This window comes from Anser brachyrhynchus, assembly GCF_964034855.1.
Source record: "Anser brachyrhynchus genome assembly, chromosome: 3".
Taxonomy (NCBI): domain Eukaryota; kingdom Metazoa; phylum Chordata; class Aves; order Anseriformes; family Anatidae; genus Anser; species Anser brachyrhynchus.
The window spans coordinates 15,414,956-15,427,527 of record NC_137696.1 but is presented as its reverse complement, the minus strand read 5'-3'; the positions used below and the strand labels follow the sequence as shown (position 1 = coordinate 15,427,527).

General features: G+C 47.3%; 2 long non-coding RNA genes across 2 annotated transcripts in view; one reads left to right on the top strand and one right to left on the bottom strand.

Moving 5' to 3' along the window:
* Positions 1 to 12,572, top strand: part of LOC308193027 — a 34,422-nt gene that overhangs the window by 5,838 nt on the left and 16,012 nt on the right. The window lies entirely within an intron of this gene.
* The window catches only part of LOC308193025, a 471,820-nt gene that overhangs the window by 449,786 nt on the left and 9,462 nt on the right, over positions 1 to 12,572 (bottom strand). The window lies entirely within an intron of this gene.

Below are 12,572 nucleotides of genomic sequence, written 5' to 3'. Positions count from 1 at the left end.
TTATGGTATTAGTTATGTGGGATGTGGCTTTTGAGGAGGGTGACGGGCGGTATGTACGTGCCCCAGGGCCGGCTTTTCTTTCTTATGAGACGTTAGTAAACCAATTACATAGCCTTGTCAAGACTAAATCACAGGTAAAAATCCTGTACATCTCATGTGGCCAACCACTCCCAACTAGGATTCCAAGACGCCTCATCACCCATCATAGAAGAACTCGTTGAATTCCACGACCACGCCCTAATCGTTGCCCTAGCTATCTGCAGCCTAGTTCTCTACCTTTTAGCCCACATACTAACAGAAAAACTCTCGTCCAATGCTGTAGACGCCCAAGAAGTAGAGCTGATCTGGACAATCCTACCTGCTATCGTCCTGGTACTCCTCGCCCTCCCATCCCTACAAATCCTCTACATAATGGACAAAATCGATGAACCAGACCTCACCCTAAAAGCCATCGGCCACCAATGATACTGAAGCTACGAATACACAGACTTCAAAGACCTATCATTCGACTCCTACATAGTGCCCACCCCAGACTTACCCAACGGCCACTTCCGACTGCTAGAAGTTGACCACCGCGTAGTTATCCCAATAGAATCCCCCATCCGCGTGATCATTACTGCAGGAGACGTACTCCACTCCTGAGCAGTCCCAACGCTCGGAGTTAAAACAGACGCAATCCCAGGCCGACTAAACCAAACTTCATTCATTACCACCCGGCCTGGGATTTTTTACGGACAATGCTCAGAAATTTGCGGGGCTAATCACAGCTACATACCCATTGTAGTAGAATCAACCCCACTCCCACATTTCGAGGCCTGATCGTCCCTTCTATCATCATCCTAATCATTAAGAAGCTATGCAACAGCACTAGCCTTTTAAGCTAGCCAAAGAGGGACTTCCCCCTCCTTAATGATATGCCACAGCTTAACCCCGCACCATGATTTTCAATCATAATTATAACCTGATTAACCCTAGCACTCCTCATCCAACCAAAACTACTAGCCTTCACCACAACCAACCCCCCATCAAATAAGACCTCCCTCACTACCAAACCCACACCATGATCCTGACCATGAACCTAAGCTTCTTTGACCAATTTTCCAGCCCCAATCTATTCGGCATCCCCTTAATCCTACTATCCCTACTCTTCCCAGCCCTACTATTCCCGTCCCCAAACAACCGATGAATCAACAACCGCCTTTCTACTATCCAAACATGACTCCTTCACCTAATCACAAAACAACTAATAGTCCCACTCAACAAAAATGGCCACAAATGAGCCATAATATTTACATCCCTAATAATCATACTTCTTACAATCAACCTTCTAGGCCTCCTTCCATATACATTCACCCCAACCACCCAACTATCTATGAACATAGCCCTAGCCTTCCCACTATGGCTCGCCACACTACTAACAGGCATGTTTAACCATGTACGTGCCCCAGGGCCGGCTTAAAGTAGGCTCTATTGTCCCACTTTACTGCTAAATCCGCCTTCCAGAAGTGGTTTCACGCTTCTTTCCGTGTGCCCTATGAATAGGGAATGTAGCCCATTTCTTCCACTCCATAGGCTATACCTTGACCTGTCTTATTAGCGGGGTGCTATTGTGTCCACTGTTGTGCTCTCATTCGAGGTGGGCTGGCGACGGCGGTATGTAGGCTGTGTTGGCAAGGGGTGGTTGGGTTAATCGGGGATTATCGATTGTAGAACAGGCTCCTCTAGGTGGGTTTGGGGCACCGCCAAGTCCTTAGAGTTTTAAGCGTTTGTGCTCGTAGTTCTCTGGCGGATACTTCGGTAAAGTAAGTATCAAGATTTAGGGCCAGGCATAGTGGGGTATCTAATCCCAGTTTGGGCCCTGGCTTTCGTGGGTTTAAATCAGTCGTTAGTTCCTAAGATCATCTTAATGGTGTGTTTAGGTGCATCTTGGGCTTATGACAGCTCAGTTGCATTTTGATCTTAGTTAGCTAGGATAGGCATTTTACCACTCTTTACGCCGTGTCAATAGGACGGTTGATTTGGGTTTCTTGTATGACCGCGGTGGCTGGCACAAGATTTACCAACCCTTGAAGTTAGGCTGTTGCTATAACTAAGTCAAGTTTGCACTCATTGCTTAATGTTAATTACTGCTGAATACCCGTGGGGGCGTGGCTTAGCGAGGCGTCTTGGGCTACTACTTGGGTGTGCCTGATACCCGCTCCTCAAGGCCTGTATGGGGGTAGGTGGTCGAGGGCGTTTACACTGGGGCGCGGATACTTGCATGTATATATTTAGCAAAAACCAACCGTAAGGTTAGGGCTAAGTCTTTTGTCCGCAGGCATGTTTTATGCCATCTTGGCAACTTCAGTGCCATGCTTTGTGTTAAGCTATGTGGACGGGGGTGTGGTTAGCTGATAGTTGAGTGGTGAGTGAGAGTGAAGTATATGAAATTATTGCTTGTGTTTACTATTTTTAGTACTGGAGTTTCTCTAATAAGTTTAAGTTATTTTGTATGTGTTTGTGTGTATATGTACATCGTTCCGATGATGTCATGGAAGGGATGATTAATGGAGTTTTAGAGGTAGTTTGCTGGGATTGGGCGATGAAGGTTTATGCTACATGGTGGTTAGCGAAAGTTTACTGGTTTAGTTTGTGAAGCGCAGGGGTTGCGCTTAATGATTTGTTGTTTTGTGCTATGTCCAACGAGCATTCATCCAATAGCCCCATTTAACCCGGAGGGTGGAGGTAACATTAACTGAATGTGGTCAAAGTGCATCAGTGTCAGGATGATTCCCCATATACGCCAACCGTCTCATCGAGGGACCCTTGAAATATAGGATAGGCCGTGAGGCAGGTGTGTCCAGGCTTAGATTGTGGGACCCCCGAGATCACTGGGAATAGCCACCTGTGAGGTAACCCCGGAAAAAATAAGAGGAACCAGAGGCGCCAAAAAGCTGGAACATGCCGCGATTACGCATTGAGAAGGTGAAAGTACTCACAGATGCCACTTTGAAGGGCAAGGAGGGGTGAGTGAACCCAATGGATGGCCCTGACCGAGGAACCAGAGGCGCAAAAATGTGAGGAGGGCGAGGGGTTTAGGGGGAACGTATGGGCCTGAAGCTAGTCATACCGGACATTATGTGCAACGGGTTGCTGATTTCACGTGAGGAGTACGATTAATAAATCCGTCTGATACGAACTGCATGAGATATGTGGTGGAGAGTTGTTGTTGGAGCATGTCCTGTGAGCATTCATTAAAATGGGGTCTTGTTATGCGCTTGAGTGGAGTTGTATTGGGTGTTGTGGGGTATGGTCCTAGAACATTCATGCCGGGTGGTTTGGTAGGAGTGTGTTTAAGGGTTTAATGGCCGTGTACATGTATGGGTTTAGCACCTGCTTATAAGATAGTCCGTATATAATGTATATTACTGGTACTATAGTATGTATGTATATGGGGTATATAAATTTATGCACGAATATGCATAACCAAATACCCCCGCCTCGGGGGGGGGGGGGGGGGGGGTTAAGCATAATGGCATAGATGGGGTAGAATTATTGGGGGCTTGCGGTTAGTTCCTGTAGTTGAGAACAATGGCGGCTTTTCGAGCCGCAGGCCTCGGGTAGTGTCCGGGCAGGAATAATGACTTATTTTATGTTTTTTTTAGGGATTTGCTTTGCGGTGGGTGTTTTGGGTGTGGCGTCGAATCCTTCGCCGTATTATGGGGTTGTTGGTTTGGTGTTAGCGTCTGTGGCGGGGTGCGGGTGGTTGCTGGGCCTTGGGGTTTCGTTCGTGGCTTTAGTGCTGTTTATGGTGTATTTGGGGGGTATGCTGGTGGTGTTTGTTTATTCAGTAGCTTTAGCAGCGGAGCCTTTCCCTGGGGCTTGGGGGGATTGACGGGTGATTGGATGTGCAGTAGCGTTTGTGGCAATTGTTTTTGGGGGGTTGGTGTTTGGGGGGTTTATGGGGGCTTGGAAGTTCGGGGTTTCTACTGTGAATAATGTTGGGGTGTTTGTTGTTCGGTCGGATTTTAGTGGAGTTTCCATGTTTTATTCACATGGGGCAGGGATGTTTTTAGTGGCGGGTTGGGGGCTGTTGTTGACTTTGTTTGTTGTATTGGAGCTTGTGCGGGGGTTGTCGCGGGGTGCTATTCGGGCGGTTTAGGGGTTAGGGTCAGAGAATAGTTTATTGAAAATGCCAGCTTTGGGAGCTGGAGATAAAGGTTTGAGTCCTTTTTTTCTGAGTTTGGGGTACTCTAAGAAGTGGTAAGTCTTCAATCTTTGGTTTACAAGACCAATGTTTTTATAAACTATTAGAGTATTTAGCAGTTGAGTATTTTGTTTTCTAGGGCGCTTGCGGCGGGGAGGAGAAATAGGAGGATAGTGAAGTAGGCGATTGAAGCGAGTTGGCCGATGATGATGAATGGGTGTTCGACGGGTTGGCTTCCTACTCATGTTAGGACGAGGACGTCGGCGACTAGTACTCAGAATAGGAGCTGGGAGAGTGGTCGGAATGTTATTGCTCGTTGTTTTGATTTGTGCAGGAATGGGATTAGGAATAGGATCAGTACGGAGGCGGCCAGTGCTAATACGCCTCCTAGTTTATTTGGGATTGAACGTAGGATGGCGTAGGCGAATAGGAAGTATCATTCTGGCTTGATGTGTGGTGGGGTTACTAGCGGGTTTGCTGGGGTGAAGTTTTCTGGGTCTCCCAGGAGGTTAACCGCTCATGCTTCTTTCTTATGAGACGTTAGTAAACCAATTACATAGCCTTGTCAAGACTAAATCACAGGTAAAAATCCTGTACATCTCATGTGGCCAACCACTCCCAACTAGGATTCCAAGACGCCTCATCACCCATCATAGAAGAACTCGTTGAATTCCACGACCACGCCCTAATCGTTGCCCTAGCTATCTGCAGCCTAGTTCTCTACCTTTTAGCCCACATACTAACAGAAAAACTCTCGTCCAATGCTGTAGACGCCCAAGAAGTAGAGCTGATCTGGACAATCCTACCTGCTATCGTCCTGGTACTCCTCGCCCTCCCATCCCTACAAATCCTCTACATAATGGACGAAATCGACGAACCAGACCTCACCCTAAAAGCCATCGGCCACCAATGATACTGAAGCTACGAATACACAGACTTCAAAGACCTATCATTCGACTCCTACATAGTGCCCACCCCAGACTTACCCAACGGCCACTTCCGACTGCTAGAAGTTGACCACCGCGTAGTTATCCCAATAGAATCCCCCATCCGCGTGATCATTACTGCAGGAGACGTACTCCACTCCTGAGCAGTCCCAACGCTCGGAGTTAAAACAGACGCAATCCCAGGCCGACTAAACCAAACTTCATTCATTACCACCCGGCCTGGGATTTTTTACGGACAATGCTCAGAAATTTGCGGGGCTAATCACAGCTACATACCCATTGTAGTAGAATCAACCCCACTCCCACATTTCGAGGCCTGATCGTCCCTTCTATCATCATCCTAATCATTAAGAAGCTATGCAACAGCACTAGCCTTTTAAGCTAGCCAAAGAGGGACTTCCCCCTCCTTAATGATATGCCACAGCTTAACCCCGCACCATGATTTTCAATCATAATTATAACCTGATTAACCCTAGCACTCCTCATCCAACCAAAACTACTAGCCTTCACCACAACCAACCCCCCATCAAATAAGACCTCCCTCACTACCAAACCCACACCATGATCCTGACCATGAACCTAAGCTTCTTTGACCAATTTTCCAGCCCCAATCTATTCGGCATCCCCTTAATCCTACTATCCCTACTCTTCCCAGCCCTACTATTCCCGTCCCCAAACAACCGATGAATCAACAACCGCCTTTCTACTATCCAAACATGACTCCTTCACCTAATCACAAAACAACTAATAGTCCCACTCAACAAAAATGGCCACAAATGAGCCATAATATTTACATCCCTAATAATCATACTTCTTACAATCAACCTTCTAGGCCTCCTTCCATATACATTCACCCCAACCACCCAACTATCTATGAACATAGCCCTAGCCTTCCCACTATGGCTCGCCACACTACTAACAGGCATGTTTAACCATGTACGTGCCCCAGGGCCGGCTTAAAGTAGGCTCTATTGTCCCACTTTACTGCTAAATCCGCCTTCCAGAAGTGGTTTCACGCTTCTTTCCGTGTGCCCTATGAATAGGGAATGTAGCCCATTTCTTCCACTCCATAGGCTATACCTTGACCTGTCTTATTAGCGGGGTGCTATTGTGTCCACTGTTGTGCTCTCATTCGAGGTGGGCTGGCGACGGCGGTATGTAGGCTGTGTTGGCAAGGGGTGGTTGGGTTAATCGGGGATTATCGATTGTAGAACAGGCTCCTCTAGGTGGGTTTGGGGCACCGCCAAGTCCTTAGAGTTTTAAGCGTTTGTGCTCGTAGTTCTCTGGCGGATACTTCGGTAAAGTAAGTATCAAGATTTAGGGCCAGGCATAGTGGGGTATCTAATCCCAGTTTGGGCCCTGGCTTTCGTGGGTTTAAATCAGTCGTTAGTTCCTAAGATCATCTTAATGGTGTGTTTAGGTGCATCTTGGGCTTATGACAGCTCAGTTGCATTTTGATCTTAGTTAGCTAGGATAGGCATTTTACCACTCTTTACGCCGTGTCAATAGGACGGTTGATTTGGGTTTCTTGTATGACCGCGGTGGCTGGCACAAGATTTACCAACCCTTGAAGTTAGGCTGTTGCTATAACTAAGTCAAGTTTGCACTCATTGCTTAATGTTAATTACTGCTGAATACCCGTGGGGGCGTGGCTTAGCGAGGCGTCTTGGGCTACTACTTGGGTGTGCCTGATACCCGCTCCTCAAGGCCTGTATGGGGGTAGGTGGTCGAGGGCGTTTACACTGGGGCGCGGATACTTGCATGTATATATTTAGCAAAAACCAACCGTAAGGTTAGGACTAAGTCTTTTGTCCGCAGGCATGTTTTATGCCATCTTGGCAACTTCAGTGCCATGCTTTGTGTTAAGCTATGTGGACGGGGGTGTGGTTAGCTGATAGTTGAGTGGTGAGTGAGAGTGAAGTATATGAAATTATTGCTTGTGTTTACTATTTTTAGTACTGGAGTTTCTCTAAGTCCTAGGACTAGGAGGAAATGGTGTTTCATAGTGTGTAGGCGTCGGGATAGTCCGAGTATCGTCGGGGTATTCCTGCTAGGCCTAGGAAGTGCTGGGGGAAGAACGTTAGGTTTACTCCTGTAAATATTACCCCGAAGTGGGCTTTTGCTCATGTTTGGTGTAGGGTAAACCCAGTGAGTAGTGGGAATCAGTGAGTAAATCCTGCTAGAATGGCAAAGACGGCGCCTATGGATAGGACGTAGTGGAAGTGGGCAACTACGTAGTACGTGTCGTGCAGGGCGATGTCTAGGGAAGAGTTTGCAAGAACGATTCCTGTTAATCCTCCGATGGTAAATAGGAAGATAAATCCTAGAGCTCATAGTATTGGGGGGGGTCTCATTTGATTGTTCCTCCGTGCAGGGTGGCTAGTCAGCTAAATACTTTGATTCCGGTAGGGATGGCAATGATTATAGTGGCTGATGTAAAGTAGGCTCGGGTATCAACGTCTATTCCTACTGTAAACATGTGGTGAGCTCAGACGATGAATCCTAGGAAGCCGATGGATAGTATGGCTCAGACTATTCCCATGTAGCCGAAGGGCTCCTTTTTGCCTGAGTAGTACGTGACTACGTGTGAGATGATTCCGAACTCTGGTAGGATCAGAATATAGACTTCTGGGTGTCCGAAGAATCAGAATAGGTGTTGGTACAGGATTGGGTCTCCTCCTCCAGCGGGGTCGAAGAATGTGGTGTTTAGGTTTCGATCAGTTAGTAATATTGTAATACCGGCGGCGAGTACGGGGAGTGATAGAAGGAGTAGGATGGCGGTAATTAGTACGGATCAGACAAATAGTGGGGTTTGGTATTGTGAGAGTGCGGGGGGTTTTATGTTGATGGCTGTGGTGATAAAGTTGATGGCCCCAAGGATGGAGGAGATACCGGCTAAGTGGAGTGAGAAGATAGCCAGGTCTACTGAAGCTCCGGCGTGGGCAAGGTCACCTGCTAGGGGAGGGTAGACAGTTCAGCCTGTGCCGGCGCCAGCTTCTACAGTGGATGAGGCTAGTAGTAGGAGGAATGATGGGGGGAGGAGTCAAAAGCTTATGTTGTTTATTCGCGGGAATGCTATGTCGGGGGCACCGATTATGAGGGGGACTAATCAGTTGCCGAATCCTCCGATCATGATGGGTATGACTATAAAGAAGCTTATTACAAAGGCGTGAGCGGTAACGATTACATTGTAAATTTGGTCGTCGCCTAGGAGAGTTCCTGGTTGTCCTAGTTCTGCGCGGATTAATAGGCTGAGTGCGGTGCCGACTATTCCTGCTCATGCCCCGAAGATGAGGTACAGGGTGCCAATATCCTTATGGTTAGTGGAAAATAGTCATCGGTTGATGAAGGTGACGGGTAAGATGGCTGAGTGTTGAAGCGTTAGGCTGTAGTCCTTTTTACAGAGGTTTAATTCCTCTTCTTATCGGCTCTGTAGTGAAATTCATGTTGAGTTGCAAGCTCATCGATGCGCACTAGGGTGCGTCAGGGTCTTTGTAGGCAGAAGCCAATTGGTTTAGGCATTTAGCTGTTAACTAGAGTTTTGTGGGATCGAAGCCCATCTGTCTAGGGAGGCTTTAGCTTAATTAAAGCGTCTGACTTGCATTCAGAAGATACAGGTTAATATTCTGTAAGTCTTAATGTGCAGAAACTAAGAGGGTTTAACTCTTATTTAAGGCTTTGAAGGCCTTCGGTTTGGGGTGTTATCCTAAGTTTCTAGACAATGGCATGTATTATTGGGGACAGGGGAAGTAAGAGGATTGATAGTGAGGCAAGGACCGCAGTAGGTGTGCTTGGGGCTTTGCTAGTGTATCATTGTTTTATGTGGTTAGAGGAGTTGGGGGGAAGGGTAATTGTTGAGTGGTATGCGAGGCGTAGGTAGAAGAAGAGGCTGAGCAGTGATAGCATGGCAATTGCCATGGCTGCTGGTGTTATTTCCTGTTTAGTTAGTTCTTGGATGATAAGTCACTTTGGTATAAAGCCTGTTAATGGGGGGAGGCCTGCTAGGGATAAAAGTACTAGTATTAGGGTGGCGTTTAGCACTGGGGTTTTTGTTCATGAGGTTGTGATCATGGATAGGTTAAGGGCTTTGATTTTGTTAAGGGCTAGGAATACGGCTGATGTTATGATTGTGTATAGGTAGAAGGTAAGTAAGGCCAATTTGGGGCTGTAAACTAGGATGATGGCGATTCAGCCTAAGTGGGAGATGGACGAGAAGGCTAGGATTTTGCGTGTTTGTGTTTGGTTCAGTCCTATTCAGCCTCCTAGTGCTGTTGAGGCTAGGGCCATGGCGGTGAGTAGAGCTGGGTCAAGGGATTTGGATGTTAGTAGGAGCAGGGTTAGTGGGGGGAATTTTATGAGGGTCGAGAGTAGCAGGGCTGTTATTAGTGGTGATCCTTGTAGTACTTCTGGGAATCAGAAGTGAAATGGCACTAGGCCCAGTTTAATAGCGATTGCTGCTGTCAGTAGTAGACAGGAGGTTGGGTGGTTTATTTGTGTGATGTCTCATTGGCCGGTGACTCAGGCATTGGTTATGCTAGAGAATAGGACCAGGGCGGAAGCAGCTGCTTGGGTTAGGAAGTATTTCGTTGCGGCTTCTACTGCTCGTGGGTGGTGGGATTTGGCAATTAGGGGAATGATGGCTAGTGCGTTGATCTCCAGTCCTGTCCAGGCCAGAACTCAGTGGTTGCTGGAAATTGTGATTGTGGTGCCCAAGATGAGGCTGAAGGTTATGATTGGGGTCGCGTAAGGGTTCATTAGTAGAGGAGGGGGTTAAACCATCATTTTCGGGGTATGGGCCCGATAGCTTGATTAGCTGACTCTACTAGAAAATAATATAAGGGAAGTATGGAGAATTTTGATTTCTCTTGTGTGGGTTCAATTCCTACTTTTCTAAGGTCAACAGGAAATGAGAGGGCTGTTATACCTCTATGTTCACTTTATCATAGTGACCCTTTGTAGTTCAGGCACATTTCCTTATGTAAGGAGGTAGGCCTGCATAGCAGATAGGTATGCTGATGTGTCAGAGGCACAGAGCTAGTGTGAGGGGTAGGAAGTTTTTTCATAGTAGGTGCATTAGTTGGTCATATCGGAATCGTGGGTATGAAGCTCGGACCCATAAGAAACCAGAAGATAGTAGGAGGACTTTTGTGGCTAGGATGACGGGGAATAGTTCTGTGGGTGGCCCTAGGGCGCTTGGGTTTAGGAATATGATGGCTGTAAGTGTATTTATTAGCATAATGTTCGCATATTCAGCTAGGAAGAATAAGGCGAAGGGTCCTGCGGCGTATTCAACGTTAAACCCTGAGACTAGCTCAGATTCGCCCTCTGTGAGGTCAAAAGGAGCTCGGTTTGTCTCTGCTAGGGTGGATACGTATCATATTATTGCTAGGGGTCATGAGGAGAAAATGAAGTATAGAGGCTCCTGTGCGACGGCAAAGGAGCTGAGTGTGTAGCTTCCGCTTAGTATGATTATTGATAGCAGGATTATGGCCAGTGTCACTTCGTATGAAATGGTCTGTGCTACTGCCCGTAGGGCTCCGATTAGTGCGTATTTTGAGTTCGAGGCTCAGCCTGATCATAGGACTGAGTAGACGGCTAGGCTTGACATGGCTATTAGGAAGAGAACTCCGAGGTTTAGATCTGCTAGGGGAAATGGGAGTGGTAGTGGTGCTCAAGTGGTGAGGGCTAGGACAAGGGCTAGTATTGGTATCAGAATGAATAGAAGTGGGGAAGAGGTAGAGGGTCGGATGGGCTCTTTGGTAAATAGTTTCAGTCCGTCCGCAAATGGTTGAAGTAGGCCAAAAGGCCCGACAACGTTAGGGCCTTTGCGGGATTGTATGTAGCTTAGGATTTTCCGTTCTGCTAGGGTTAGGAAGGCTACGGCAATCAGGATTGGGATGATGTATAGGAGGGATATAACGAGGCAGCTTAGTGTTGTTATTTGAATCATGGGTGAAGCTAGGGAGAGGATTTGAACCTCTGGGGAAAGGGCTTAAGCCTTCTGCACTTGCCGGGCTCTGCCACTCTAGCTGGTCCTTTTCTAGGATTGAAAGTGGTGGGGGAAGGCCCTCTTCACGGTTTAGTTGGTTTCACTGCTTAGAGGGGGGGGGCGTGCTTGTGGTATTGGCCCCACTTTCCCGGTCCTTTCGTACTGGGGAGAGTGTGTCATAGATAGAAACCGACCTGGATTGCTCCGGTCTGAACTCAGATCACGTAGGACTGTTAATCGTTGAACAAACGAACCCTTAATAGCGGCTGCACCATTAGGATGTCCTGATCCAACATCGAGGTCGTAAACCCCCCTGTCGATATGGGCTCTTGAGGGGGATTGCGCTGTTATCCCTGGGGTAGCTTGGTCCATTAATCAATTATATTGGGTCTGGTCACTGTTAGCACTTTGAGGGGTAGCTCTAGGTAAAGAGGTATGGTCTTGTTTTTGGAGGATTTGTTCTCCTCCAAGGTCGCCCCAACCGAAAAATATCGACCAGGCTCTGCGATGGTAGTGGCCCCAGTGGGGTTGATTGAGGATTCGCGGTGGTCGTTGATTTTTAAGTTCCACAGGGTCTTCTCGTCTTATGTTCACATCCCCGCTTTTGCACGGGGAGATCAATTTCACTGATTATCTGTGAGAGACAGTTAAGACCTCGTTTAGCCATTCATACAAGTCTCGATTTATGGGACAATTGATTGCGCTACCTTTGCACGGTTAGGATACCGCGGCCGTTAAACCTAAGTCACCGGGCAGGCATCACCTTCAATACTTGTTTAATTTGCTGAAGGCTATGTTTTTGGTAAACAGTCGGGCCTTATTAATTTGCCGAGTTCCTTTCACAGATTTTAATCGCTCTTATAGGCGCTCCTGAGTCGGGTTAACAGGGTTAGTTAATACGTGGTCTTGTAGGGGTTTTTGTATCTGTCTAGGTCTGTTAATAATGTTTCTATGTAAGCTTGCGCCGTTAGAGGGGTGTGGCCCTGTACATGAGGGGCCTAGGATGATTCCTAGGATTGTTATGAGGATGGCAGCGGTTTTGGTGATAAGGGGTATGGTTATTGGGGGGGTTTTGGTTGGTGTGATGAAAGAGGTAATGATTATTCCTGCTGTAATGCTGCCTAGGGCGAGTCGGGTTAGGGGGGCGGTGATTAGTGGGTTGTTTTCGTTTATTGATACTATTGGGGGGATTCGGGTTTGTCCAGCTTGGACTAGGATGGTTATGCGGATGCTGTAGGTTGCGGTGAATGCTGTGGCTATAAGGGTTAGGAGTAGGGCTCAAGTATTTAGGTATGATGTGTTTAAGCTTTCGATGATGAGGTCTTTTGAGTAGAATCCGGCTAGGAATGGGGTTCCTATCAGCGCCAGGTTTCCGATGGTTAGGCAGGAAGTAGTGACTGGGAGTATTTTCTGTAGGCCTCCTATCTTTCGGATATCTTGTTCTCCGTTT